The sequence below is a fragment of the Pteropus medius genome, unplaced genomic scaffold, assembly GCF_902729225.1.
Source record: "Pteropus medius unplaced genomic scaffold, Ma_sr-lr_union100, whole genome shotgun sequence".
In the NCBI taxonomy this organism is placed as follows: Eukaryota; Metazoa; Chordata; class Mammalia; order Chiroptera; family Pteropodidae; genus Pteropus; species Pteropus medius.
In genome coordinates this window covers 22,111,206-22,139,031 of record NW_024349797.1, presented here as the reverse complement: position 1 = coordinate 22,139,031, position 27,826 = coordinate 22,111,206, and the positions used below count along the sequence as shown (strand labels likewise).

Here is a 27,826-nt window from a genome sequence, read left to right as displayed (position 1 = left end):
GCCTAAGACAAAATGAGCTGCCCCTGAGAAGTCCCAGGACGGCCGTTCCAAGTCGGCCACGTTCCTGTCTTGGGCTTCGGTCTTGCTCAGCCCCCACCCCGGGGAGCCGGAGGGCCGGAGCAGAGGACCGCCTGGCGATGCAGCACGTCCTCACGCTGCTCCGCGGGTCACAGGTCACCCGCCCGTCCTGTGGGTCCTCGGACGTCCTGCACTGGGCCGACTGTGTCTTTTCTTTCGGACCCGATGGGAGCCGTTCTTTAGGAGGGAGCCCGAACCCGAAGCCCACTGAGCCCTCGGAAGGCCACCCCTCCCACCCCCCCACCCCTGCGAAGCGCCCGGCGCTGCCGTATTCCTGGAATCTTAATTAGGTGGCATTACTGGGACGAACGGATCAAGTAGCCCCAAATCACCCGGTTTGCGCCCGGGGTGGGGGTGGGGGTGGCGGGCTGGCCTCCCGATTTTCTGCACTCATTAATGCTACCTGATGAAACGGTGCCGGAAGGTTTCATGGCAAGTCACCATCAAGCCCGCCCCTTGCCACCGGACCTTGGCAAACCGCTGCCTCTCTCATGGGTCCCCGCTTTTATTTCTGCAGAAGTCAAAGGGAAGTGAGATCTCAGATGTGCCTGGACCTGGTTCCATCCCCCGCCCCGCACGTAGTAGCCGACGAGGCCCTTCGGTTCCCTGTGCCTGGTTCCGCAGCAGGCGGCAGGGCAGGGCGAGCCCGGATCGCTCAGGGACAGAGCCGCCCACTGCCTCCGCGTCCTTTGACACGCGGACAGTCGCCTTAGAGGCGTTGTCTTTCCCAGGCACTCCTGCCACGTTGTTCTTCTCAGTGGTACCAGTGTGCTAGCCGGGCCCCCACTGCCTTGTGGGAGGGGACTTGGGGCCCCGCCATCATTTTAATGCTAGTTTGCAGAGAGCCCTGTGAGGCGGTGGGCACGTTTGCACAGGAGCCTCCTTGTAGGGAAAGGGGTCGAGATGGGACCCTCTTCCCATCAGCACGAGAGGGTTCGGGGGCAGTGCCTGGGACGGTGGGGTGGCCTGTCCCAGCGGTGTGTGCTGGACTGGTGAGGGCGGGGGGCTCAGCAGGAACAGTGGCTACCTGCGGGGTGACCCAGAATAGCTACAGTGTTGGAGCCCGCTCAGGGAGCATGGCTGTGACGAGTCCCCGAGGCTGTGGACAAATGCCCGTAAGCTCCCCCCGCCCCCACAGCAGGCACAGCCCCATCAACTCTTTGTAGAATATAACTTCAGCACACTCTTTTCTCTGCTTATCTCTGGGTCGCCAGACGGCTTAAGTGTCGACTGGTTCCAGATGTGATGCTATGGTCGTGTGGGAGAGGGGGGCTGGTGGCGAGGGGGGCTGGGGGCCCCCCCCCCGGGGAGCAGAGCACAGGGCAAGCAGCTGCCCGCCCGCTCTCCTGAAGCGTTTCTCCGGCCACGGCCTGCGGTCCTGGCCGGCCGGGCATCCGGGGCCGGCTCTGGAGCGGACCTGCCAGCTTCCTCACCCGGGGCGACACGGCGTTAAATGCGGCAAAGACGTCCGTCCCCAGAGGCCAAGCGGATAGACTCCCAGTGCCGGGCGGCAAGAGCCGGCCTCCAAGTTGGCTTGCTGGAGGCGAGTGGCTAAGGTGACCCACCTCCGATGTCCAGATCGCGGTCTCGCAGAGACAAAGTGCTCAGGTTCACCGCGTCCTGGGTGTGGGAAGGCGCCGCGCTCGGCGCCGCGCGTCTCTACGGGTCTCCCCGTCTTTTCGCCTTCTCCCCACGCAGCCCCCGCTTCCACGCGCAGCGCCGGCGCCCTGCCCCCTTCCGTCCGGGCCTCCTGTCTGTAAGACGTGCTTGGGCGTCGGTCGTCCCCTCCGTCATCGATCAGGCCCCCGCCACTGTCATCGCGTGCGCGTGCCCGAGCGTGACGGTTTGTACACAGCGCGGCGTCGCGCAGAGGACACCTGCTCCGAGCCATGCCAGCCTCCGGGCGGAATGCGACGTTGGGGTCAGCTGTGCTTTCCGGCGCTCTGGGAGGTGCGGCTCTGTCGCACTGGAATGGGTTTTACTCACCACGAACCCCTAAAACCGTGACTGGGAGCGAAGAGCAATGTAAGGACAAGTCGAGGCCATACATTTCCGACATGCGCAGTTCAGCGCGGACGTCCTCGCGCAGGACTTCTGTTCCCACGGCGTCCAGCTCCGCTGCGGACGCGTCTAGGAGAAGCGCGGGCTGCGGAGAGGGCTGCGCGGCATGAGCCGCCCCTCCACCTGCGGCTCGCCAACACCTGGCTCGCCAACACCTGGCTTGCCTCTTGATGGCTTTCCGAAGGTCACCAAGGCTGGCGGGGGACGGGGGAGGGGATATTTACACCTGTGGGGTGAGGTGCCACCCCCGCCCCCCGCCCCCTGAGAGCCACTGGAGGCCTGCCTGGTGACGAGCAGGACGCCACCCACGCCGTCCTGAGCACGTGGGACGCCTCGCCGTGAAGTATACGGTGCCCCCGCGGCTCAGCCGGGAGGGAGAGGGGTCTCCTTCCTGTTTCACAGATGAGGGCAGCGTGTTGCCGGCTGAAGCCATCGCGGTTTGCGACAACACAAAGTCCAAACGGAAGGAAAGTTTTAAAGAGTTATATCTGAGCCACGGCCGAGGGCCACACGTGGAAGCGAAATCTCAAAGGATCGCGAAAATGCTCTGGGAAATGGCAGTTTTGCAGTTCATTCGATACATGACAATCATAGGGCGAGGTGGCATGGAGGAGGGTTACGGAACCACCCGCAGATTAGGGAGGGAAGCAAAGAGGGGACATCGCTGGCACTGGATAAAAAGGAGAAGGGACGGACACACGTGTGGGGGGCTGCAGAGTAGTTCACGTTTCACTGAGGTATGCGAGCGACAGCTAACGAGGGACGCTGGGGTCGCCTCGCCCTGGCGCTGGGGCGTGTCCCTGGAGGGCCGGAGGAGGGACACCTTCTGACACTTTCACACCGTGTCCTTCTAGACCCGCGGGAAGTGAAGATCAGCCTTTTATTGCAGAAGTCGAGGGCCCGGGATGCAACCCGCCTCCGCCACCTGCCCAGCTTGGGCCCGACCTCAGGCTGCCCGGCGTCCTTACCTTCGCGCCTGCGCCCGGCGGGCCCGCTTCCTGCCCTCGTTTCCTTCACGTGACGGAGGACAGGCCGTGGCAGTGCTGAGAGCTCGACTTCTGCTCAGCCTCGTCATCGGCTGACTTGTGTCTTGCCCGAAATTCGCGTATCAAAGTCTCGCCCCGCCGGGACCTCAGAGTGGGTGACCTTATTCAGAACGGGGTCGCTGCTGATGTCGGTAGTGTAGATGAGGTCACACTGGAGTCGGGTGGGTCCCTAATCCAACACACTGGCGGCCTTGTCGCAAGGGGCCATTTGGACGCCCACGCGCACAGCGTGGGGGGAGAAGGCCACGTGGAGGTGGAGGCGGGTCGGGGGGCTGCAGGCCTCGGCCGGATCTCAGGTTCCGGCCCCCAGAACTGCAGTCCTGCTGTTGGCGCTGCCCAGCCTGTCGTGTTTCCAGGTGGCCGTCGGAGCAGATGGACGCAGTTATCAAACCTGCCTCTTTCCCACTGTGTCCGCCTGAGCGTCAGCTGAACCATAAGATGTCGGAGGGTACCCCTCCGTCTCCCCAAGGCTGGGGGCAGAAAGGGGCAGGTTTGCTGCCTGGGGTCCCGTGGCCGCGGGAGCAGAATCCTGGCTGCCAGCAGGAACCCAGGCCCTCCTCCTCCCTGCAGGAGCGCTGTCCACTCGCGTGCTGTCACGTGCTGTCACGGGCTGTCACAGCCTGTCATGGGCTGCCCCGGGATTCTCCCCGTTCTGGCATCTGCACCCAGCTGAGTTACACAAGAGGGCGCGGCCATCGGTGGCCCTGGGGGGTGGTGGATCAGGGAGGACAGCGGCCCTGCAGAAGTCATTTAGGCACACCCCGCTCGGGGTCCTTGCGAGTGTTTGTTTTTTGATAATGGGCTTTTTTCAGGAAATTTACCTCTTGTTGGAAGAACGTCAACATCAGCCACCGTGGACTCTGGACTCTCGAGAGGGTGGTGGCAGGAGGCGAGCAGGTGTCTCCGGGCAGAGGTGGGGGGAGGGGGGACAGCAGTGGGGTGCGCGGTGGGCCTGGGGAGCTGCAGGCTGGTGGCACAGATGCCCTTCAGCACTGCGCTCGGCCGGGAGCCTGCGGATGGCGGCGGATGGCGGCGGATGGCGGCGGATGGGGCCACCAGGTCACAGGGTCAGCTCCCGGAAGGCTGGAGGCCCCGGCAAGGGGCTGATTTTCTAAGGAGGGCTGACAAAGGGGTGTGATTGCAGGACCACTGGCTTCAAGATTCAGAGACGCAATTCCGGCCTCACTCGGTCACCCACCGCTCTGAGCTCCGCGAATCCCTCCGCATCTCCGAGCCTCCGCACCCGTGAAGCGGGGGCCCGTGGCGCCCCTCTCAAGATCCCTGTGGGGGTCAGGTGCAGGGCCGGGACCCTGTGTGAACGTTGTAACTGCCTTCCCCTTCGTCTCCCCAGGCGCTCTGAGCTTTCCTCCAAGGTGGACAAGTCGCTTGCCCTTCTGGTCCCTAGTCCCCACCTCCCCGGTGAAATGACATGTCCTTACTAGGTTATCCGGGAAATTATAGAGCTGTCTGCTGGAGGGGCCACTGGCTTAAGGTCCTGGTACCCCTGGATTTGAATCCAATCTCTACTCCCTTGTGGGCATAACAGCCCCCCTGGAAGGAGACATCAGCTCCTGGCCAGCATGGTGCACGTGTGCATGTATGTGTGTGCTTGTGCCCATGTGTGCGTGCACATCCCTGAGCCCCCTAGGGCCTGGATGAGGATGGTCATGCCCTCAGCTTGTTTACGATGTGGCTGGGGTGTCAGGACACCGTCAGAATTTTGTGGGCTTCCTTTGGCGATTTCGTTATTTAAGGCTCTTTCAACTCAGCAGAACTGTTCACTGCAGGTAGGACACCGTGCCAGGAGAGGTTGAAATCACCTAAACCGCTGTCCTTCATCTTGAACGGGGGGCCTGTGTTCCATCTGTGGTATATATCTAGTGGTGCTATGAGACTCTTCCTTTTGCAGCAAAATGGGAATCTTTATTAAAACAACTAAATATCATTTAACATAGGGATTCATAAATGACAGCTGTATGGCATGGCTTTTAAGAAAATTTATATCCAGGTGATTTTGACAGTTTACTTGTCTTTGAGGACTTCAGCCCATCACGCCTCAGTCTCGCGTTGCTTTGTCATTCATGCTCTCCATGGCTGAAGCGAAAACGTCCTCGGGATATGCATAGGGGTCCAGGGGTTGGGAACGTGGCTTTTTCTTTCTCTCTAATCTCTGCTAATAATATTGAAAAATACAGGCTTGGCTTTCTAGCTCTGAGCCTTAAAAGCTAAAGAACAGAAAGAGATCGAGAGAAGAGGTAGCAAAAGCTTTTGGCCACAGGATATTTCTGTGCCGTAGAGAGCATTAATCCCCGTGGCTTTCCCTGGATAGGATGGAGCCATCTTCCCCTCTCATAATGAAGAAAGAAAGTTTCCTGCTCCCAGGAGGAGCGTGCAGGGGCTCTGTGCCTTTCTGGAAATCGCACGCGATGTCAATGCCGGCGACAGGCACATCCATTCAGCGCTTCCTAGCTGGGGTGCACAGGCTGCCTCGGCGGCAGGCTGAACCCGCAGTGCGGTCCAGGATGGCGATTTGAAACGGAGCAGTGAGCTGTGGCACAGAGCATTTCACGGTGAGAGTGCTTTCGGCCAGAAACGGGGTTTTAGGTAGAATTCCTGTGACCATCGGTGCCGAGGCTTACCGTGTGGGCACAGTTATGTGGCCCCTCGTACTGTTTAGCTTTGGGGGGTGTGATGGCAGTGGGGTCCTCAAGATTTTAACCTCATGAGGGACGTGTCCTGTCAGCATCCTAGAACACCCTGGGACCTGACACTTCGGATACCTGGGGAGGTCAACTAGTGGGCTGGGCTGTAACATGCAGGGTCGTGGAGCAGGAGGGCAGAATGCACCCTGGTCTGCAAAAATCGGGGTGACTTTATTCTTAGTAATTTCTTTCCAGAGAAGCGTTGTCTTTCTCTTTCTCTCTCTTTTCTAAACTTTTACTTGACGTATGTAACACCCGTGGAACAGTGCGCATGGGTGACGGCTCGTAGAGTCGTCACAAACGAAACGCACCTGTGTCGCCCGATCAAGAGACGGAACATCCCCCAACCTCAGCATCCCCCGTTCCCGCCGAGGTCTAGCCCGACTTCGAGCGCCACAGGTGAGTTTCGCCTGTTCTTGGACTCGCGTGCGTGAAATGATAGCATCTCCCCCATCCGTATCTTGCTGCTTTTCTGCCCACATCCGTGTCCATGAGATTCGGCCCGGCCCCCGTGAGCCGCGCTAGGTCGTTCCCGCCCGTTGTGCCTTCGCGATCCATCGTGCGAACTGGCCAGGTGGCCGTACTGAGGATGAGCCCCGAGGTGGTCTCCGGCGTGGGGCTCCCGCAGAGGGAGCTGCTGGGCGCACTCCAGCTTGTGCTTTTGTTGAATGTCCGTGAGCGGTTCGGCTTGAGCACATACTTGCGCGGGAAGGGCCGTGTTAGAGGATGCGTTTCGGCTCGAAAAGATGGATTCCGCCCATGGACACGTCGCCTGCGGGGAGCCGCACGCAGCGCAGGCGGCGCGGTGCCTTTGCCGGCACGCGGCTCTCTGGTGTTGGACGCTCTCGTCGCCTCTGCCTGTCCTTCTCCTCCCCTCCCCGCCTCTCTCTCGCTTCATCTCCAGAAGTGTGGCCGTCTGAGTTTGGACAAAGGTGCAAAAGCAATTCGATGGGGAAAGAACAGTCTGTTCAACAAATAGTACAGTTGGACATCGATGGGCAAAAAAATGAACCTTGATCTAGATTTTAGTCCCGGTTCACGCAGGGCTGAAGCGAAAATGTCCCTGGGGTAAACAACACCCCTGTGTCACAGGGATAAAAACTGTGTGTTAGGAGCAAAATTTCAGTAGAGTCTCCAAAGCAGAACTCGAAGGCTCCTTCTTCTGACTTTAACGGAATACGATCGAATGTTGGTAAGAGAAGAATCTCAGCTCCGGGAGGCAAAGGGTTTCTTTGTTTTTCTTCACAGCTGTGTCCCCCGAGCCTAGAACAGTGCTTGGCACCCGTCTTTGAATTAATGGGAAAGATAAGCAGGCATGTCGGTTAGAATGCATTCGATGGAAATCAGCAGAAGGCCTAAGGAAGGCCATTTGACACGCTCTGGATGTGTGCAGGTGGGTTTTCTGGGCTCTGTCCAACGTCCCCGCCAAGGATCCAGGCCCCTTCTCTGCTTCTGCTCTGTATTCTTTTCGTCCGCAAGGCCCCAAAATGACGACGATGACTGTCATGGTGACAGTATTAATAATTACGACCATGATGGGAATGATATTTTGTCTGACCGACTTTGTACAAACCATTGTCCTCAGCCCCTTAGGTATTTTCACTCCCTCACTCACATCAATTCCTAAGGCAGGTTTTGTTCTTTCTCACCTAAAGATGGGGAAACCGAGGCCGAGGGCGATGCAGTCACTTGGCCGAAGTTACAGAACTAAGTAGTTGATGGAACTAGGAGCTGAACCCAGCGGTACTGTGTCATCCGGGCTCACCTTCTAGGCTGAGCCAAAGCAGGACGAAAGGGGGCCAGGTGGGGTCCTGTGGCCACCTCCGTCACTGAGCAGGCTGGGAAAGTGAGTCAATGGCGATGGGAAGCAGGGCTTCTCGGCTGGGGACCCACGAGCCACGCCTCGGCTGGGCACGGTGCCACCGTGACCGGAATGCAGCCCCTCAAGCGAGAGAGAGAGGTGGTGATTTACGGCGGTGAGTAATATTCCTGCCTCATCAAAAAAGGATCCATTCACTTGCAAACTGAAAACACAAACAAAAAAAAAACAAACAAAAAAATTTTTGAAATAACTTCGGTTAAAAAGAACATTGAAAACAAAATTAAAAACTATTTAGAAGTAATTGAGAACGGATGAGCTAAAGTGGAACTCAAAAGAGGAGAAAAAATCTACAGAGAAAAATAACCCGTAGACCAAACGGAAGAGGTAATCTGAGGGACACAGGAAAATAAAACCCAAAACAGGCCTAGGCCCCAGCCGGCCTGCTGCAAACGCTTCAGGAACACGTGGCACCTACATTGTGCTCATCTAAACTATTCCACAGAGGAGAAAAATGACTTCCCAGTCATTCAGTGAAGCTGGCTTAACTCTGATACGAAATCCGGCACTAAGATGGACACAGGCCGCCCCGCTTTATGAAACCCGCGCGAAAAACTCCAGCCCAAACCTCAGAAAGGAAATGCAGCGGCGCGTGGGGAGAGCGCGGTTGTCCTGGGAATGGAAAGGCGGCCCCCGCTTCAGAGCGTGACTCCCCGCGATCACAGCTGAGAGGGGAACTCGCCATCACGGCCCGAGGTCGCCCCCGAGGGACCGGGGCTGGAAGTCCAGGGGCGACGTCGCTCCCGCAAGGTCGCGTGTAATTTTTCCGACGACGAGAGGCCCTCGCTGGTTAGGTAAACGGAAGGCAGCGCCTGGGCAGGTGGCATGGGACAGGACCCCCCAGCAGCTGGCAGGCCGCGGACTGCCAGAGCCTGGTGCCACCATCGCACGAGGGACAGCGACGCGACGGTGGCAGGGACCCCGCCCCGCAGCGCGCTGTGTCCCGCTCTGCACAGGAGGGTGGGCGCTCCTCGTTGGGTCAAAGCGTTGGGGCCCAGAGCTCCCCCAAAGGGATGATGTCCCTCGGTCGGGTGACTGAGTGCGGGGAACGGGGGAGTCCCCTTTCGAAGAGCTCCGGCTTCGGCACTGTTGGTGCGCGCGTGCGTGCACACGTGCACTGCCCGTGCAGAGCGGCCTTGCGTTTTTCCGTGCAGCGTTTGCCACAGTAAACGCCGATCTTGGGGGGCTTACGCACAGCATTCTTGGGGCGCTGCCTCATCTGCTTAAGTAGGTCCGCGAACCGCAGGCGCGTCGCGCCCTGTGTTGAAGATTTCCGCGTCCATTGGTTGGAAGATAAAGCAGGAGGACGTGGGTGGCCTCGGCCCCTGCAGGTGGTGACGAAGGCTGTCGCTCGCCCAGACCGAGCATCCTTCGGATGCACGACGTGCGCCGCCGCTTTGCAGACACCGCTCCCTTCAGGCATCACGCGCCGTCCATTTATGCGATGAATTTTAGGGTGCCGCGTGGAGGAGGTGGACCCCATCTCTGCCTGGGCACCTGGGGCGTCCCGCTGGGGACAGCTAGGAAAGCGTCGCGGCTGTCAGGTTGCAGGGCCACGCCAGCCTGCGTGTCAACCGCGGATCCAACAGAAACCCTGGACGGGGTGCGGGAACCAGCCCTCGTGGACCCCCAAAGTAAACGGTAACAGGCGGCCTAGGAAGGGCCCCCCAGTCAGCGAGCGCCCTCCCCCCACCTCCTCCTGTGTCTTCCAGCACCTCCGAGTTGGGATATGGCAGCTGAAAACCTAGGACTGCACCCCGCGTCCCCCATCCAGCCCCGGTCCGGGCGACGGCGGGGTTCCAGGAGCTGGAAGGGACCCCCCACCTCGCGTGTGTTTGTTGCTTTTCGCCCCCACGGGGCGACTGCGACCAGCGGCCAGCACGGCCAGGCCGCGGGACAGTTATATCCTGCTGGAAAAGAAAGCGTAATTGCCAGTCTAAAACTCTGTGTCCACTGGAAACCTTCTCCCGGGGAGAAGATGAAATGAAGGGCTTCTCAGACGAGCGCGGGGAAACCGTCTCCCCGGCAGATGTGCTCGCTGATTTGATTCCTATGCCTCCCATAAACCCTCGTAAATTAAATCAGCAATGACCGTATTATGGAGCTTGCTCCTTTCATTCTCGTCCTTAAAAATAGCATTCTGTCTTTCAGACCCAGACGTCCAGGAATCTTATGAGCCAGCATTAACGTACTTGCCCAAGGCTACACACCCGGTTGGTGACTGAGGGAGGCTGGGACTTAGAGAATCAAACTCGTTCATCCAGTGATGTTGATTTATGGCCGCGAGCTGGCCAGGGGCACAGCCACAAATAATACATCAGTCTGCGTTCTTGTTTTTTTTTTTAGACAGGCATTTATCATTCGTTCATTACGTTCTATGTTTAATTTCTATACTTTTGGTCGATCCTCTAATTTGCCTTTATTGTAGTACATCCCCCAGCGGAGGTTATAATTGCAGGCGTAACCGTTTGTAAACGTTAAGGAGCAGAGTCCATTCACTCATTTTGCAGATCGGCTAACCCTCCCAAAAGCCAACCACCTCCTATATGTATGTCCAAAATGTTTATTAATTCATTTATTAAGGTCCACTTCCCTGCGGTTTGGCAAATGTAAGCTGTCAATCAAGATAAAACATTTCCTATCCCCTGAGGTCCTCTCCTGTCTCTTCATAGTCCATCTCCCCGCCCACCTCTGCCCTCAGGCAGCTGAACTGCCTCCTGTGAAATGTCATATGTTCAGTGCTCGTTCAGGTCTGCCTGTGATGTTCGGCATAATATTTTTCATATGTACCCATGTCGCTGCGTGCATCGATACTTCTTCATTTTATTGCTAAACGTACTCCATTACACAGATGTGCAACGATTCGTTTATCCATTCACCTGTTCATGGCCATTTGGGTTGTTTCCAGTGTGGGGTTATTAGGGAAGCATATACTTTACATAGTTGTCTAGCAGCTAATTTTTTTGGACATAGCCTTTCATTTCTCTTGGGGAAATATCTATACATGAAATTTCAGGGCCATAGAAATGTGTGTTTAGCTGTTAAGAAATGATCGAAACGCTTTTCAAACTGGTTGCACCATTTTACAGTTACCACGGATTGAGCTTATTTCTTCTCGTGCAAATTTGGTAAAATGTATGTTCAAGGGATTGGTCCGTGTCATATAGGTTATCAAATTTGTGGGAAGAGAGTGTTATTATCCTTCTAATGCCCATGGAATCGGTAGTAATGGCCTGTCTTTCATTTCTGATGTTAGTAGTTTGTGTATTCTTGTTTTTTTCTAATTAGCCTAACTAGAGATTAATCAGTTTTATTGACCTTTTCAAAGAAGCAGCTTGAAAAACGTTTTAAAATTTTCTAAATAACTTTACTGAGGTATACTTGACTTAGAATAAACAGCACGCATTTAAAATGTACGAGTTGATAAGTTTCGACAAATGAAACCATCACCACAATTAAAATGAGGAAAGTATCTATTACTTCCCAAATTTCCTCTGTTCTTTTTAAACCCCGACTTCTGACCTTTCCTACACCCCACACACGCCTTCTGTCCCTAGGAAACCACTTAACTGCTTTGTGCCACTATAGAATATTTATATTTTTCAAAGAAGCAGTTTTCGCTTTTCTCGATTTTCTCTACTGATTTCTTGTTTTCAGTTTTACTGATTTTTGCCCTCGGTTTTTTTTTTTATTATTATTTGTTTACTACTGCTTACTTTGGATTTAATATGCTCTTCTTTTTCTAGTTTCCTAAGGTGAAAACTAGATGATTGACCATAGACCTTCTGTTCTAATATATACATTCAACGCTAAAAAGTTCCTTCTAATCACAAATTTCGATTAGTCGTATTTTCATTTTCATTGAGTTAAACATATTTCTTAATATCTCTCGCGACTCGTTCTTTGATCCATGAGTTATTCAGAAATGTGTTATTTAATCTCCAGGTATTTGGGGGATTTTCTAGCGTCTTCTTGTTATTGATTTCTAGCGTAATCCCATCGTGGTCTGAGAGCAGACTTTATTATTTCTATTCTTGTAACCCTGTTGAGGTATGTTTTATGACTCACAATTCGATCTATCTTGGCGAACATTCCACGAGAAGAATATATATTCTGCTACTGTCGTAGGAAGTACTCTACTGATATCCGTCTGATCCAGCTGATTGATGGTGCTGTTGAGTTCAACTATGTCCTTCCTGATTTTCTGCCTGCTGTGTCTGTCCACTTCTGTTAGGATGGAGTCCAAGTCTCCACCTACGACAGCGGGTAAATCTATTTCTCCCTGGAGGTTCGGCGGTTTTGCCTTATGTATTTTAACGCTTTGTTTTTAAGTACGTACACGTCAAGGATTATTATGTCTTCTTGGAGAACTGACCTTTGTATCATTATTCAGTGCTACCTCCTTTTAAATCTCTGTTCATTTCCCTTGCTCTGAACTTTTTCTTTGTCTGAAATGAACGTAACTACTTTAGCTTTCCTAGTAGCATTGTGTAATCCTTCATTCCTTTACTTTTCAAATCTATCCGAGTCTTTATATTTAAAGTGAGTTTCCTGTAGACAGTTTATAGCGGGTCTTGTTTTTATCTACTCTGACAATCTCTGAGTGATTATTGATAGGATTAGTGTCGTAGTCCCTATAGGCTGCTATAACAAAATATCACAGACTGGGTGGCTTATAAATGACAGAAACTTGTTGCTCACAGTTCTGGAGGCTGGAAGTCCAAGATCAAGGCACCAGCAGGATCGCCTTCTGGCAAGGGCCTTCTTCCTGATTCATAGCCGGTCCCTCACCACTGTGCCCTTACGTGATGGAAGGGGACAGGGATATCTCGGGGACCACTTTTATAAGGTACTAATCCCATTTCTAAGGGCTTCGCCCTCATGATCTAAGCACTCCCAAGGCCCCATCTTCTAATACTATCATCTTTGGGAATTAGGAAGGATTTTGACATATGAATTTTAGGGGGACACAGACATGCAGACCACAGCAGTTGGGTTAATATCTATCCTGTTTGTTACTGTTCTCTATTCATTGCCCTTGTTTTTTGTTTTTTTTTTTTTTGCCTTCTATGGTTTTGAGCATTTCATGATTCCATTTTCTCTCCTCTCTTAGCATATTAATTACATATTCTTTCTTTCTTTTTACTTTTTTAGTGACTGCTCCAGAGTTTACAGTGTCCGTTTTTAAACAATATGATCCTGTTTCATGGGGAGTGCGGGCACTTAATAACAGAGAGTTCTCAATTCCTCCCTCCTATTCCTTATAATACTGCTGCCATCCATTTCGCTTTTCCGTAAGTATAATCGCAGAATACATTGCTGCTATCATTATTTGGAACAAACGGTTATCCATTAGTTCAATTAAAAATAATAAAAATAAAGGTTTATTTTACCGTTTTATATTCCTTCCCTAACCCTCGTCCTTTTTGTAGATTCGAGTCTCCGATCTATATCATTTCTTCTCTCCGGAGAAACCCGTTTAACATTTCTTTCAAGGAAAATTTATTGGCAACGAATTGTCCCAATTTTTTTCTGAGAAAGTGTTTCAACTTCACTTTCGGAGGATGACTGCACTGGATACAGAATTCTAGATGGGTGGAATTTTTTTTCTACAAAAAATATCGCACTGCAACTCTCTTCTTGCTTCCATATTTTCTGAAGAAAAGTTCAATGTAACTCTCATTTTTCCTTCTTAGTGATTTTCTGTGTACTTTTTTCCCCCAATTACTGAAAGGAAAATTGAAATCTCAAATAATAGCACATTTTCATGGATCTTTTCATTGTTTTTTTTTTTTTTACACATATTTTGATGCTCTGTTATTAGGAGCACGCACATTTCTGGTTTTTTTTTAATGTCATATTGATTAACTGAGAATTTTATCATTATAAAATATTGTTCTTTCTTCGGGGAATATTTCCTCTCTTGAAGTCTCCTTTGTCTCTTATTAACATTGAAACCCTAGTTTTCTTATTAGTGTTCGTATGATATCTTTTTTTATCCTTTTATTCGTATTTCTGTGTCTTTATTTTTAAACTGGGTTTCTTGTAGACAGCACAGAGTTTGCTCTTACTTTTTTTAACTTTTATTTTTCTATTAGAATCGAATTCTAAGAGAAATTTAATTCTATTTGATATTAGTTTCAGGTGTGCAGCATAGTGGCTAGACATCTATATAATTCATGAACTGATCCCCCTGCTTAATCTAGTACCCGCCTGGAACAATGCAGTTGACTCTATCTCCTATGTTATAATTTACATCCCTGTGACTGTTTTGTAATTATCGATTCGTACTGCCTAGTTCCGTCACCTTTTCAGGCGCCACTTTGTTCTCTGTATCTATGAGTCTGTTTTCATTTTTTTTTCCACTAATTTTGTTCTTTAGGTTCCACATATAAGCAAAATCATAGGTATTTGTTTTTCTCTGTCTGACTCACATCACTTACCATAATATCCTCTAGGTCCATCCATGTCGTTGCAAATGGTAAGATTTCTCTTTTTCCTGGCTGAGTAATATTCCGTTGTATATATGTACCACCCCTTCTTTATCTATTTGTCTATTGATGGGCACTCAGGTTGCTTCCGTGGTGCTGCAGTGAACGTGGGAGTGTAGATTTCTTTTTCAAACTGGTGTTTTGCTTTTCTTTGGATAAATACCCAGAGGTGCAATTGCTGGGTCATCAGGTAGTTCTAGTTTTAATTTTTTTGAGGCATCTCAAAACTGTTTTCCATAGTTGCTGCACCAGTTTGCATTCCCACCGTCAGTGCACGAGGGGGCCTTTTTCTCTACATCTTCACTAACACGTGTTGTGTTTTGGTTTATTGATGATGCCCATTCTGACAGGTGTGAGGTGATATCTCACTGTGGTTTTAATTTGCATTTCTATGATGATTCGTGACGTTGAGCATCTTTTCATATGTCTATTGGCCATCTGTATGTCTTCTTTGGAAAAACGCCTATTCGGGTCCTCTGCCCATTTTTTAATTGGATTATTTTGTTTGTTTGTTTGTTTGTTTTCTGGTGTTGAGTTGTGTGAGTTCTTTATAACTTTTGGATATTAACCCCTTATCGGATGTGTCATAGGCAAATACTTTCTCCCATTCAGTAGGCTGTCTTTTTGTTTCGTTGATAGTTTCCTTTGCTATGCAAACCTTCTTTAGTTTAATGTAGTTTCATTTGTTTATTTTTTCTTTTATTTCCCTTGCTCGAGAAGTATATCAGAAAAAATAGTAATAAGAGCAATGTCAGAGAGTTTACTGTCCACGTTTTCTTCTAGGAGTCTTATGGTTTCAGGTCTTATATTTAAGTCTTTAATCCATTTTGAGTTTATTCTTGTATATGATGCAAGGAGGTGATCCAGTTTTTTGCATGTATCTGTCCACTCTTCCCATCACCACTTATCAAATAGACTATCTTTGCTCCATTGTATATTCTCGCCTCCTTTGTTATAGATTAAATGACCATTTGGTGTGGATTTATTTCTGGGCTCTGTATTCTGTTCCGTTGATCTATATGTCTGTTCTTATGCCAGTACCATGCTGTTTTGATTACTATAACTTTGTAGCATAATTCGACATAAGGTAGTGTGATACCTCCAACTTTGTTCTTTCTCAGGATTGCCGTGGCTATTCGGGGTCTTTTATGGTTCCGTTTAAATTTTTGAATTACTTGTTCTAGTTCTGTGAAAAACGCCATTGGTATTTTGATAGGGATTGCCTTGAATCTGTAGATTGCCTTGGGTAGTATGGACATTTTAATGATGTTAATTCTCCCTCCCATGAGCACAGTAATTGCTTCCATTTACTTATATCTTCTTTAATTTATTTTTTCAATGGCTTATAATTTTCCGAGTACAGGTCTTTTACCTCCTTGGTTAAATTTATTCCCAGTTATTTTATCATTTTTGATGCAATTGTAAATGGGATTGTTTTCTTAATTTCTCTTTTAGATAGTTCACTATCGGTGTTTAAAAATGCAACTAATTTCTGAATATTAATTTTGTATCCTGCTACTTTGCTGAATTTACTTATCGGTTCTAACGGTCTTTTTGCTGGAATCTTTAGGGTTTTCTATATGTAATATCGTGTCATTGCAATTAATGACAGTTTTACTTCTTCCTTTCCAATTCGGATGCCTTTTATTTCTCTCTCTTTTCGATTGCTGTGGCCAGGACTTCCGATACTATGTTGAATAAAAGTGGTGAATGCGGACATCCTTGTCTTGCCCCTGATCTTAAGGAAAATACTTTCAGCTTTGCACCATCGAGTATGATGTTAGCTGTGGGCTTGTCATATATGGCCTTTATTATGTTGAGGTATGTTCCCTCTATTCCTACTTTGCTGAGAGTTTTTATCACAAATGAATGCTGGATTTTGTCAAATGCTTTTTTCTTCATCTCTCGATATAATCATATGATTTTTATTTTTCAATTTGTTCATGTGGTATATAACGTTAATTGATTCGTGAATATCGAATCAACTTTGCATCCCAGGAAGAAATCCCACTTGATCATGGTGTATGATCTTTTTACTGTATCGACGAATTAGGTTTGCTCATATTTTGTTGAGGATTTTTTGCATCTATGTTCATCAGGGGCATCGGCATGTAATTTTCTATTTTTGTAAGGTCTTTGGAATCAGGGTAATGGTGGCCTCGTAAAATGAGCTTAGGAGCCTTCCCTCCTCTTGAATTTTTTTTCGAATAGTTTGAAAAGAATAGGCATTAATTCTACTTTGATTCTTTGGTAAAATTCACCTGTGAAGCCATCCAGTCCAGGAATCTTGTTGAGAGTTTCTTGATTACTGATTTGATTTCATTAGCATTAATTGCTCCATTCAGATTTTCTGTTTCTTCTAGACTCAGTCTTGAGAGATTATATGTTTCTACAAATTCATCTATTTCTTCCAGATTGTCCAACTTGTTGGCATAAAATTGCTCACAGTATTTTCTTATAATCCTTTGTATTTTTGCGGGGTCGGCTGTCACTTTTCCTCTTTCATTTCTGATTTTATTTTTCTGAGCCCTCTCTCTTTTTTCCTTGATGAGTCTGGTTAAAGGTTTATTGATTTTATTTATTTTTTCAAAGAACCAGCTTTTGGCTTCATTGATCTCTCGTGTGTTTTTTTGTTTTTTTTGTTTTTGTTTTTTTTTAGATTCTATTTCCCTTATTTTCTCTCTGATCTTTATTATTTCCTTCCTTTTATTCACTTTGGCCTTTTTTATTTTTTATTTATTTTTATTTTTATTTATTTTTTACTGTTTCTTTTTCAGTTCCTTTAAGTGTAAGGTTAGATTGTTTGGGATTTTTCTTGTTTCTTGATGCAGGCCTGTATTGCTATGATTTTCTCTCTTCCTGTCTGGAAGATCTGTCCATCGATGTCAATGAAGTGTTAAAGTCTCCCACTATGGCTGTATTACTGTCAATATCTCCTTTTATGTTGGTCACTATTTGCTTTATACATGGAGGTGCTCCTAAGTTGGGTGCGTATATATTTATTAGGTACGTATGTGTACATGTTCTTTTTTTTGGATTGATCCCTTTATCATGTAATGTCTTTCTTTGTCTCTCATTATAGCCTTTGTTTTAAAGTCTATTTTGTCTGATATAAGTATTGCTACCCCAGCTTTTTAAAAATTTCCATTTGCATGAAATATCTTTTTCCAGCCATTTACTTTCATGCTGTGTGTGTCTCTCGATCTGAAGTGGGTCTCTTGTAGATGGTATATGTATGGGTCTTGTTTTCTTATCCATTCACCTACCCTGTGTCTTTTGATTGGAACATTTAATCCATTTACATTTACGGTGATTACTGATAGGTATATAGTTATTGCCACTGTATTATTATATTTATTTTCTCTCCTCCTTCTTAACATTTCTTGTAATACTGGCTTGGTAGTGATGAATTCCTTTAGCTTTTTCTTATCTGGGAAGTTCTTTGTCTCACCTTCGATTTCAATTTATAGCTTTGCTGGGTAGAGTCGTCTTGGTTTCGGTCCTTGCTTTACATCGCTTTGAATATTTCGTGTCAGTCTCTTCTGGGCCACACAGTTTCTGTTGAGAAATCTTATGGGATCTTCCTTGTAAGTAACGAGCTGCACTTTCTCTTGCTGCTTTTAGGATTCTCCGTCTCCAACCTTTGGCATTTTAATTTTGGTGAATCTTGGTGTGGGGGCCTGTTTGGGTTCACCTTGTTTGAAACTCTGTGTGCTTCCTGGACTTGTATGTTTATTTCCTTCTCTAGGTTAGGAAAATTTTCCGTCATTATTTCTTCAAATAGGTTCTCAATCCCTTGCTCTCTCTCTTCTTCTGATACTCCTATGAGGCAAATTTATTCTGCTTGATGTTTTCCCAGAAGTTCCTTAAATTTTCCTCGTTTTTAAATTATTTTTTCTTTTTGCTGTTCTGATCGAGTGTTTTTTGCTACCTTGTCTTCCAAAACCACTGATTTGATCCTCTGCTTCATCTAATCTACTGTTGGTTTCTTCTAGCGTATTCTTCATTTCAGTTATCGTATTCTTCATTTCTGACTGGTTCTTTTTTATGGTTTCTGTGTCCTTTCGTATGCTTACTATGTTTTCATCGACGTTCTCACTGAGATCGTCTACACTTCGCTAAGTTCACTGAGCATCCTTAGAACCAGTGTTTTGAACCCTGTCTGGTAGGTTGCTTGCCTCGCTTAATTCTTTTTCTGGAGTTTTCTCCTTTTCTTTCATTCGAGACATGTTTCTTTGCTTTCTCATTTTGGCTGCCTTTCTGTGTGCGTTTCTATGCATTAGGTAGATTTTCTATGTCTCCCAGTCTTGGAAGGCTGGCCTTATGTTGTAGGTACCCTGTGTGGCCCAGTGGAGCAGTCTCCCTGGTCACCTGCACCAGTGCTCCAGGAGTGTCCCTTGTGGGGGTTGTGTGTGCCCTCCTGTCGTGGTTAAGCCTTGGTTGCTATTGGCACATCGGTGGGTGGGATCGGCTCTCAGACTGACTAGCTGTGAGGACGGGCCACACTCAGTGTATGAGCTGCTGTGTTCGGGCTGACCCCACGGAGTGGGATTCGCCCCAGTGAGCTCGTGTGCCTGTTGGGATCACCCTTTGGGTGTGCCGCTTGTGGGGATAATCAGGTGCTGCTCAGTTGTGGTCTGACACCAGCCTCCAGGTGCGTTGGTTCTAAGGCCTCCTGGGAGGGGCTCCCATGCAGGCCAAGGTCAGCCACTGCCTGTGATTGCCAGGGCTACCTGATAGGAGCGACGAAGTGGTCCGTGGTTGGTGGCTGCCTGTGCTGGACCTGGAGGCATATGGGAGGGACTTCGTGGTGAATGGAGGCCAGCTGCCACCCGTACTGAGCCTAGAGCAGCTTGGCAAAAGGTCAGGGCACCCCCAGGCCTGAGGCTGCCTGCCGGCTACCTGTGAGGCTCAGCAGCTGAAAGAGTCTCAGGTGGTACGTGAGTTCGGTGAGGCGAGGTGCCAGGGAGTCCTCGGGGTGGGGCAGATGGTTTCCCCCGGGTTAGTGCAGATTCAGATTTGGTGTCAGTGCCGAGCCCATAGCTATTTGCAAAAGTCTCAGATCACGCCGAGGCCGGCTCCCGCCCTCTTCGGGCCACAGACCTCCGAGATTTGTTCAGAATCACTGCAGTTCAGGCTGGGGCTAGTTGCCCGCCACCTGACGTCCAGGGAGATGCGGGAGTGGAGGCCTCGCAATGGCTGCTAAAGGAGCCCCTGCCAGAGGGCTGGGTGGGGCTGGTTTCCTAGCCATGAATATGTCTTGGGCAGTTTGAAGGTTGGGTGGGTGGGGTCCCAGGAAGTCACTGGGTGGAGCAAGCTGATCTCACCGGGCCAATCAGATTCAGATATGGCTGAGTGGAGGAGGGCTCAACCCGGGCAAGATGGTGCCCGCCTGCAGGCAGCACAGCAGGAAGGCTCAACTCAGGGACAATGGCAGCTGTCCCTCCAGTCTTTGCACCAAAGCCACACAACTCAGCCTTCCCCTGTATTTTTCTGGCGCCTCCTAAGCTGCTGTCCCTCTGCAGGAGCCCAGGGTGAGAGCCTGCGAGCAGGCCTGTGCATGGGTCCTTTAAGGGGATGTGTGGGTTTCTAGCAGGCCAGAAGGTTGGAATCCCCCTCGATTTTTACAGTCGAACTTTGTGGAGACTCCTCTTCCCGGCAATGGAGCCCTGGGCTGGGGAGCCCTGGGCGGGGTGGGGGCCCCTCACTCCTCCAGGGGGACCTCCACGGCGGAGATATCCCTCCTGTCTGTCAACCGCCGCAGGCGAGTGCGGGGCCAGCCTGTCTTGCGTCTCCGCCTCTCCTACCAGATGTGGCCTCTTCCTTATATCCTCAGTTGTAGGCGTTCTGTTCAGCTAGTCTTCAGATGCTTCTCCAGGTTGATTGTCCTGTAATTTATTTGTAATGTTAATGCGGTCATGGGAGGGGGCGAGCCCAGCCTTTGCCTACCCTGCCCCCTTGACCGGAACCCGCTCTTATTTTTCCTTGCTTTCTAGAATGCTTTATAACGATTTCGTTGACTGTCCAGCGTGGTGTAGCTGAGCTAAATAGGTCTTTGGTGTAAGGTTTGATGTTAACCTGGCTAGTAGTCGAATCGTGTTTAACGTTTGCTGCAGATGTTAAGTGCCAGAGGTTTCAATTTCCTCCAGTGTCCTTGTTTGTGTATTCCTCTAAGGACTGCTTCCTAAATACAGTCTGTGCCTTACAGCTCTGTTAGCGGCGATCCGTTGGCATTATAATAGTGCCCTGTTGTCGTGCCAGTAAGGTGCGGAGGAGGGGAAGCATCGTGTAATCTCGTGATTAAATTTTAGCGAGCCTGTGTTCCTGACCTTCGCTGGCCGGCCCCCTTCCTCCCTGACTTCAGTGGGACGGGAAGGCCAGAGCGGGTGGAGCTGGTTAATTGCCCTTCCTCCCAGCAGATGCCCCGCAGACAGAGTCTTCTCCTGCCGAGTAGGGCTTTGCTGTGAAGATGCTCTGAGACTATTTCGAATGGTTCATTTTCCCCTCTCCCTGCCTCAGACGTGAAGGGAATTTTCTTGGCTCTTTAAGGGGAGCACCTTGTGGGATTAGAGATAAAATTCACTCATTTGCGCACCCCTCCCCTCCAAGAATGCAGTCCCCGGGCGTTTCTCACTCTCATGCGTGTCCACACCACGTCTCTGGCGGTTTGTCACAATTACCATTTAAGGATTAATACCAGTTTACGGCTCCAGTGGCTTCCGCTCCAGGTAAGCAGCTTTGGGCTGTGGCTCTGGATTCTGCTCTCTCTCCCATTTTCAGCTGGTGGTTTCCCCTGTGACCTCAGTTCTCTGATGAGTCCAACAAAAGGCATTGATTTTCACTTTGTTCAGTTTTTTTTTTTCTTTTGTAAAGATGGGAGTGATTACTGTCAAACACTTTCCACCTCAGGGCTGAAATCGGAAGTCTCAAGTCTTGCTTTTTTTATCCAGTCAGACAATTTGCTTTTAATGAGTACATTTAGACCATTTACATTTTTAGTTTAATTCTATAATCTTGCTATTTGTTGCCTTCCATGCATTCTTTTTTGTTTTTGGTTTTTTTTTTTACCCCATTTTTCTGAATTCTTTTGGATTGAGTTACTTTTAGCATTTTATTTGATCTCTCTCATCGGCTTATTAACTGTACCCCTTTATTTCATTTAAAGGTCGATCAAGGATTTATAAGCACATTTAATTTATTGCAGTCTGTCTTAAAAATGTATCAATTCACGTATACAGTAAAAATATAAACTGTTTCCATCTCCCCCTCCTGTCTTTGTATTATTATTGTTCTACACATTATTTCTACAAAGGTTACAAACTCTACGAAGCATTACTCTTAATTTTACTTTAAACGGTCAGTTGTCTTTTTTTAAACTTTATTTTTTAGAGTCGTTTTAGGTTCACAGCGAAACTGAGAGGGAGGCACAGAGATTTCTCATCTACCCCCTGCTCTCGGCATCCCAACCACCCCACCACCCACATTCCCCACGGAGTGGGGCGTTCGTTACCACTGATGAACCTACACTGACACATATAGGCACCCCAAGTCCGTAGAATACCATAGGAGTCACCCTTGATGTTGTACAACTTATGAGCTGGGACCAATGTGTAATGACATGTGTCCGTCTTTATAGCATCGTACAGGATATTTTCATTGTCCCCAAATCTTCTGTGCTTCTCTCGTCCATCCGTCCCTCCTAACCCCTGCAACCATGGATTTTTTTTTTTTTCACTGTCTCCATAGTTTTTTCCTTTCCAGAATGCCCTATTATTCCCGGCATTTGGGTTCTTGGGTTCCCCAAGACAGAAATCAAGAGGAAACCCCAGAGAAGTTTCCAGACAAATTTTATTAAGCTTATGCTGGAGCACAAAGGAGGCAGCATGGGGAGGCGGGGCGCGGGGGAGGTTCTTCAAATTGACCCGTGGCCTGGCTTTGTCTGGCTGCTTTCTCAAACTGGGGCGAGGTGGGCTTTTTGAAGGCCACCGGCCTTCATTACCGGTTGCGTTACCCAGTAACCGTGTTCCTCTTGCTGCTGTGGGGCAAGGTGGCAGCCTGCTCCTTATGGTCACCTCCAGGAAGGTTACACAGTGTCAAACCTCCAACTGTGAGCATTTCGGACAGTGGTCCTGACATGTGTCTGGAAGTCAACAGCAGAAAGATCATAATTAGCTATTTCTACATTTTCGTGTAAAGGGTGACGGGGTGGTGGCATTCCTGTGGTCAGCTTAGCCAGCATTCCCCCTGGGCCGCCCCGGCCCAAGTCCCTGTGCTGTCCTAGTAGAGTCGGAGCTAGACCTGGGCAGTCTGCACTTGGCAATATGCATTTAAGGTTCCTCTGTGTCTTTTCATGTCTCGATGGCTCATTTCTTTATGGAACTAAATAACATTCCATTGTCTGGATGGATCCAACTTATTTTTTTTTTATCTATTCACCTACTCAAGGACATCTGGGTCGCTTCACAGTTTTGGAAGTATGAATAAAGCTGGTGTAGACATCTGTGCGCAGGTTTTTGTGTAGTTACAGGTTTTTAACTCCTTTGGGAAGCACGACTGCTGGATCCTGTGGTCAAAGGGTGTTTAGTTTTATGAGACATCTCCAGCTGTCTTCCGAAGTGGCTGCACCATGTTGCAATCCCACTAGTGATGAGCCCTGCTGTCCTAGGTCCTCACCAGCGTTTGGGGTGTCAGTGTTCTGGATTTTCGTCATTCTAATAAGTGCGTAGTGGCATCTCATTGTTGTTTTGATTTGTATTTTCCCGATGGCATTTGATGTGGAGCATCTTTTTACATGTTTATTTGCTGTCTGTATGTAGTCTATGGTGAGGTGTCTGTTAAGGTCTTTGGTCCATTTTTGGATTGTATTTTTTGTTTTCTTGTTGAGTTTGAGAGTTCTTTTTTATTTTGGATACAAGCCTTTTTATCAGATCTGTGTTTTGTAAATATTTTCTCCCATCCGTGGCTTGTTTTCCCATTCTCTTGACATCATCTTAGGCAGAGAAAAAATTTTAATTTTAATGAAATCCAGCTTATCAATTACTTCTTTCAAGAATTATACTAAAAAGTCATCACTATAAACAAGATTCCTAGCGTTCGTCCTATGTTATCTTCTAGGAGTTTTACAGTTGTGTGTTTACATTTAGGTCTATGATCAATTTTGAGTTAATTTTTGTGAAGTATGTAAGGTTTGTATTCAGACTGATTTTTTTTTTTTCATGTGGATATCCTGTTCCAGCATAATTTGCTGAAAAAACTCTCTTTGGTCCGTTGTATTGGCTTTGGTTCTTTGTTAAAGATCATTTGACAGTATTTATGTGGGTCTATTTCTGGGCTCTATATTCCGTTTTATCGATCTATTTGTTTATTCTTTCACCAATACTACACCGTCTCAGTGACTGTAGATTTACATTAAGTCTTACAATTGAGTAGTATCAGCCCTCCAGCTTGGTTCTTTACCTTCAAAATCGTGTTAGCTATTCTGGGCCTTTAGCCTCTCCATATAAACTTGAGAATCAGTTCATTGATATCCACAAAATAAGCCTCTGGGCTTTTGTTTTGGATTGGTTAAATCTCCATATCAAGTTGACAAGAACTGGCATCTTGACAATATGAGTCTTTCTGTCTATAAATATGGACTATCACTTGATTTATTTAATCCTTTGATTTTATTCATCAGAAGTTTGTAGTTTTCCTTATATAAATCGTTATATACATACCCATATATATAGTTAGATTTATGTCATTTTGGGTGGTGCTGATATAAATGGCACTAGGTTTTTAATGATAAATTCACCTCGTTCAACGTTAATATATAGGATAGACTTTTATAAAATAACCTTATATTCTGTAACCTTTCTATAATCACTTATTAGTTCCAGGAGTTTTTTGTTGTTGTTGTGGATCCTTTCAGATTTTCTACATACAGGATCATGTCATCTGTGAAAGAGACAAGTTTTAATTCTTTCCCAATCTATATACATTTATTCCCTTGTCGTATTGTTTAGTTAGGACTTTCAGTAGTGTTTAAAAGGTGTAGTGAGAGGGGATATACTTGCCTTGTACCTTAACTTGGTGGAAAAGTTTTGAGTTTCACCACCAAGTATAACATTAGCTGTAGGTTCTTTATAAATATTCTTTATCAAGTTGAGGATGTTTTTCTCTATTCCTAGTTTACTGAGAGATTTTTTTTTTTTATCACGAATGTGTGTTGGCTTTTGTCAAATGCTTTTCCTGCTATTAATATGATTGTATGATTATTTTTCCTTTATCTCGATAATAAGATGGATTACATTAATTGAGATCTACTTGGGCTAAACCTCAGTTGTTCATGGTGTATAATTCTTTGTATACATTGTTGAATTCGATTAGCTATTTTTGTGAATTTTTGCATCTATGTTCATGATTAATATTGGACTATAGTTTTCTTGTAATGTCTTTGATTTGGGTATTAGGATAATGATGGCCTTATGCGACGAGTTAGGAAGTATTCTCTTGGCTTCTGTCCTCTGAAAGAGATTGTAGAGAACTGGTATAATTTCCTCCTTAAATATTTGGTGGAATTCACCAGGGAAACTATCTGAGCCTTGTGCTTTCTCTTTTGGAAGGTTCCTAATTATTGATTAAAACATTTGATAGATATAAGCCTATTTAAAGTGTCTCTTGGTCCTTGTGAGTTTTAGCAGATTGAGTCTTTCAAGGACTTGGTCAGTTTTATCTAGATTATCAACTTGTGGGAATAGAATTTTTCACTGTATTTCTTGATATTCTTTTTAATGTCCATGGGATCTGTAGTGATGTCTTACCTTTCCTTCCTGAAATTAGTAATTTGTGTCTTCTCTTTTTTATTCTTAGCTAGCCTGGCTAAAGGTTTATTGATTTTATCAATCTTTTCAAAGAATGAGCTTTTAGTTTAATTTTTTTTTTTATTGATTTTCTGTTTTCAATTTCATTATTTTCTTCTGCTTACTTTGGATTTAATTTGCTCTTTTTTTTTTTAGTTTCCTAAGGTAGAAATTGAGATTAAATTGACTTAAGATCTTTCTTCCTTTTTAATGTATACATTCAATGCTATTGAATTGAATGCTTTTGCTGCCTCCCACAAATTTCGATAAGTATGTTTTCATTTTCATTTAGTTCAAAATATTTTTAAATTTTTTAGATTATTTTTTTGTCTTGTATGTTATTTATAAATATGCTGTTTAATCTTCAGGTATTTCGAAAATTTCCAGTGGATATTTGTTGTTAATGTCTAGTTTAATTTTACTGTGGTCTGAGAGCAGATGTTGAATGATTTCTGTTCTTTTACATTTGTTAAGGTGTGTTTTATGGCCCAGAGTGTGGTTTAGCTAGGCGAATAATTCATGTGAGCTTGAGAAGAGTGTGCATTCTGCTTTTGTTGGATGGAATATTCTATAAGTGCCCAGTATACCCAGTTGATCAGTGATGTCATTGAGTTCAACAATGTCCTTACTGATTTTCGGCTCGCTGGGTTTTCAGTTATAATAGTAGATTTCTCTTTTTCTCTTTGCGGTTTTATCGGGTTTTGCCTTACGTAGCTCGATGACCTGTTGTCAGAAACGTTCACATTAAGGATTATTATGTCTTCGTGGAGAATTGATCCCTTTATCATTATGTAAGTCTTTGCTCTATCCCTGATAACTTTCCTTTCTTTGAAGTCTACTCTGTTTGAAATAAATATAGATACTCGTGCTTTTTAAAAAATTAGTGTTAGCATCGTATATTTTCTCCACCCATTTATTTATAACCTATAAGTGTCTTTATAATTAAAGTGGGTTTCTTGTAGAGAACATATAGTTGGACTTTGCATTTTTATCCATTCTGATGATCTCTATCTTTTAATTGGTACATTTAAACCATTGACATTCAAAGCAATTATTGATATAGTGGGATCAATATCTACCTTTGTTACTGTTTTATATTTGTTGCCTGTGTTCTTTGTCCCTATTTATCTCCAATTATTTTTCTTCCTTTTGTGGTTTTAATTGAGCACGTTATAGGATTTCATTTTTTTCTCCTTTTTAAATATATGTTATACTTCGTTTTTTTTTTTTTTAACTTTTTTTAGTGGCTGCCCTTGAGCTTGCAATATACTTTTACAACTAACCCAAGTCACTTTCAAATAACACTGTACTGCTTCATATGTAGTATGAATACCTATTGTAAAAAAAAATCCAAATTTCTCCATCCTGTTTCTTATATCATTGCTGTCACTTATCTCATTTATATATAAGCATAAATAGGCATATATACATTATATGTGTTTTATATAATATCTATATGATGTAGACATAAACGTACATAATTGAACACAGGGTACAGAATTCTAGTTTGGTGAGTTTTTCGTCTTAATACTTAAAATTTTTTACTCCGCTCTTTCTTGCTTCCCTGGTTTCTGAGGAGGAGCCAGATATAATTTTTATTTTTGCTTCGCCATAGATGAGATGCTTTTTCTTCTGGCTTCTTTCAGAATTTTTTTCCCCCGTTTGAAATCCTGTATTTTTACATTTATCCTGCTTGATGTTCTCTGAGCTTCCTGGATCTGTGGTTTGGTGTCTGACATTAATTTGGGGGAAATTCTCAGTCATTATTGTTTCAAATATTTCTTCTGGTATTCCCATTACATGTATTTACACCTTTTGTAGTTGTCCCACAGTTCCTGGATAGTCTGTTTTTTTGGTTTTTTTGGTTTTTTGTTTGTCTGTTTGTTTGTTTTACAGTCTTTGTTTTCCAATTTTTCAGATTTCTATTAAAATATCAAGCTCAGAGATTCTTTTCCGAACCATCGTCCAGCGTACCAGCGAACCCATGAAAGGCTTTCTCCATTTTTGTTAGTGTTTTGCCTCTTAAATCTCTCGCGTTTCTCTTTGGTTCTTAGGATTTCCATTTCTCAGCGTACATGGCCTGTATGTTCTTCCACGCTGTCTACTTAACGCATTAAAGCCCCTAGCTGATGAATCGTATTTGTTTTAAATTTTCGGTCTGATAATTCCAACATCCCTGCCAGGTCTGGCTCTGATGCTTGCTCTGTCTCTTCAAAGTGTGCTTTTTGTCTTTTCGTATGCCTTGTAATTTTTCCTAACAGCCAGACGTGATGGCAGGTAAAAGCAATTGCTGTGAATAGGCCTCCATAGCATGGCGTTCAGGTGAGGGGGAGGGGAAACATTCTACAGCCGCATGGGGAGGTCTCGGCCTTTCGTGAGCCTGCGCCTCTGGACTGTGAACTCCTCCAGTGTTTCGTGGGTTTTATTTTTTTTCTCCCCCGCTAAATGAAACGTGATGGCTAGAGTGGGCAGGAGTTGGGTCTTTCCCTTTTCCCAGGTCGGTTCCGCTCCGGTTAACTAATTTCTCACCAGGGCAAGACTCGTCGGGAGACCGGAGCGCTCTGCTGTATTTCAAAGTGGTTCCTTTCTCCTCCCCCGCAGGAAGCAGGAGATTTTTCTGTCCTGTTTCTTGTGGGAATCTGGTCAAGCTCCTGGACGCAAACCTCACAGTATTGTGGGTGGTCCCAATAACTGGGTGCCCCTGGAGTTTTTAACTGTCAGAGCTGTC

The 27,826-nt window shown here is 46.5% G+C and overlaps 1 long non-coding RNA gene across 1 annotated transcript in view; it reads left to right on the top strand.

The window, feature by feature from the left end:
• LOC120619705 (uncharacterized) overlaps positions 1–13,054 on the top strand; it is a 106,097-nt gene extending 93,043 nt beyond the window's left edge. Inside the window, exons 3-4 of the long non-coding RNA XR_005657632.1 lie at positions 12,470–12,615; positions 12,921–13,054. This is a non-coding gene — a long non-coding RNA (uncharacterized LOC120619705). The remainder of the gene's footprint in view (positions 1–12,469; positions 12,616–12,920) is intronic.
• Positions 13,055–27,826: the final 14,772 nt, after the last annotated feature.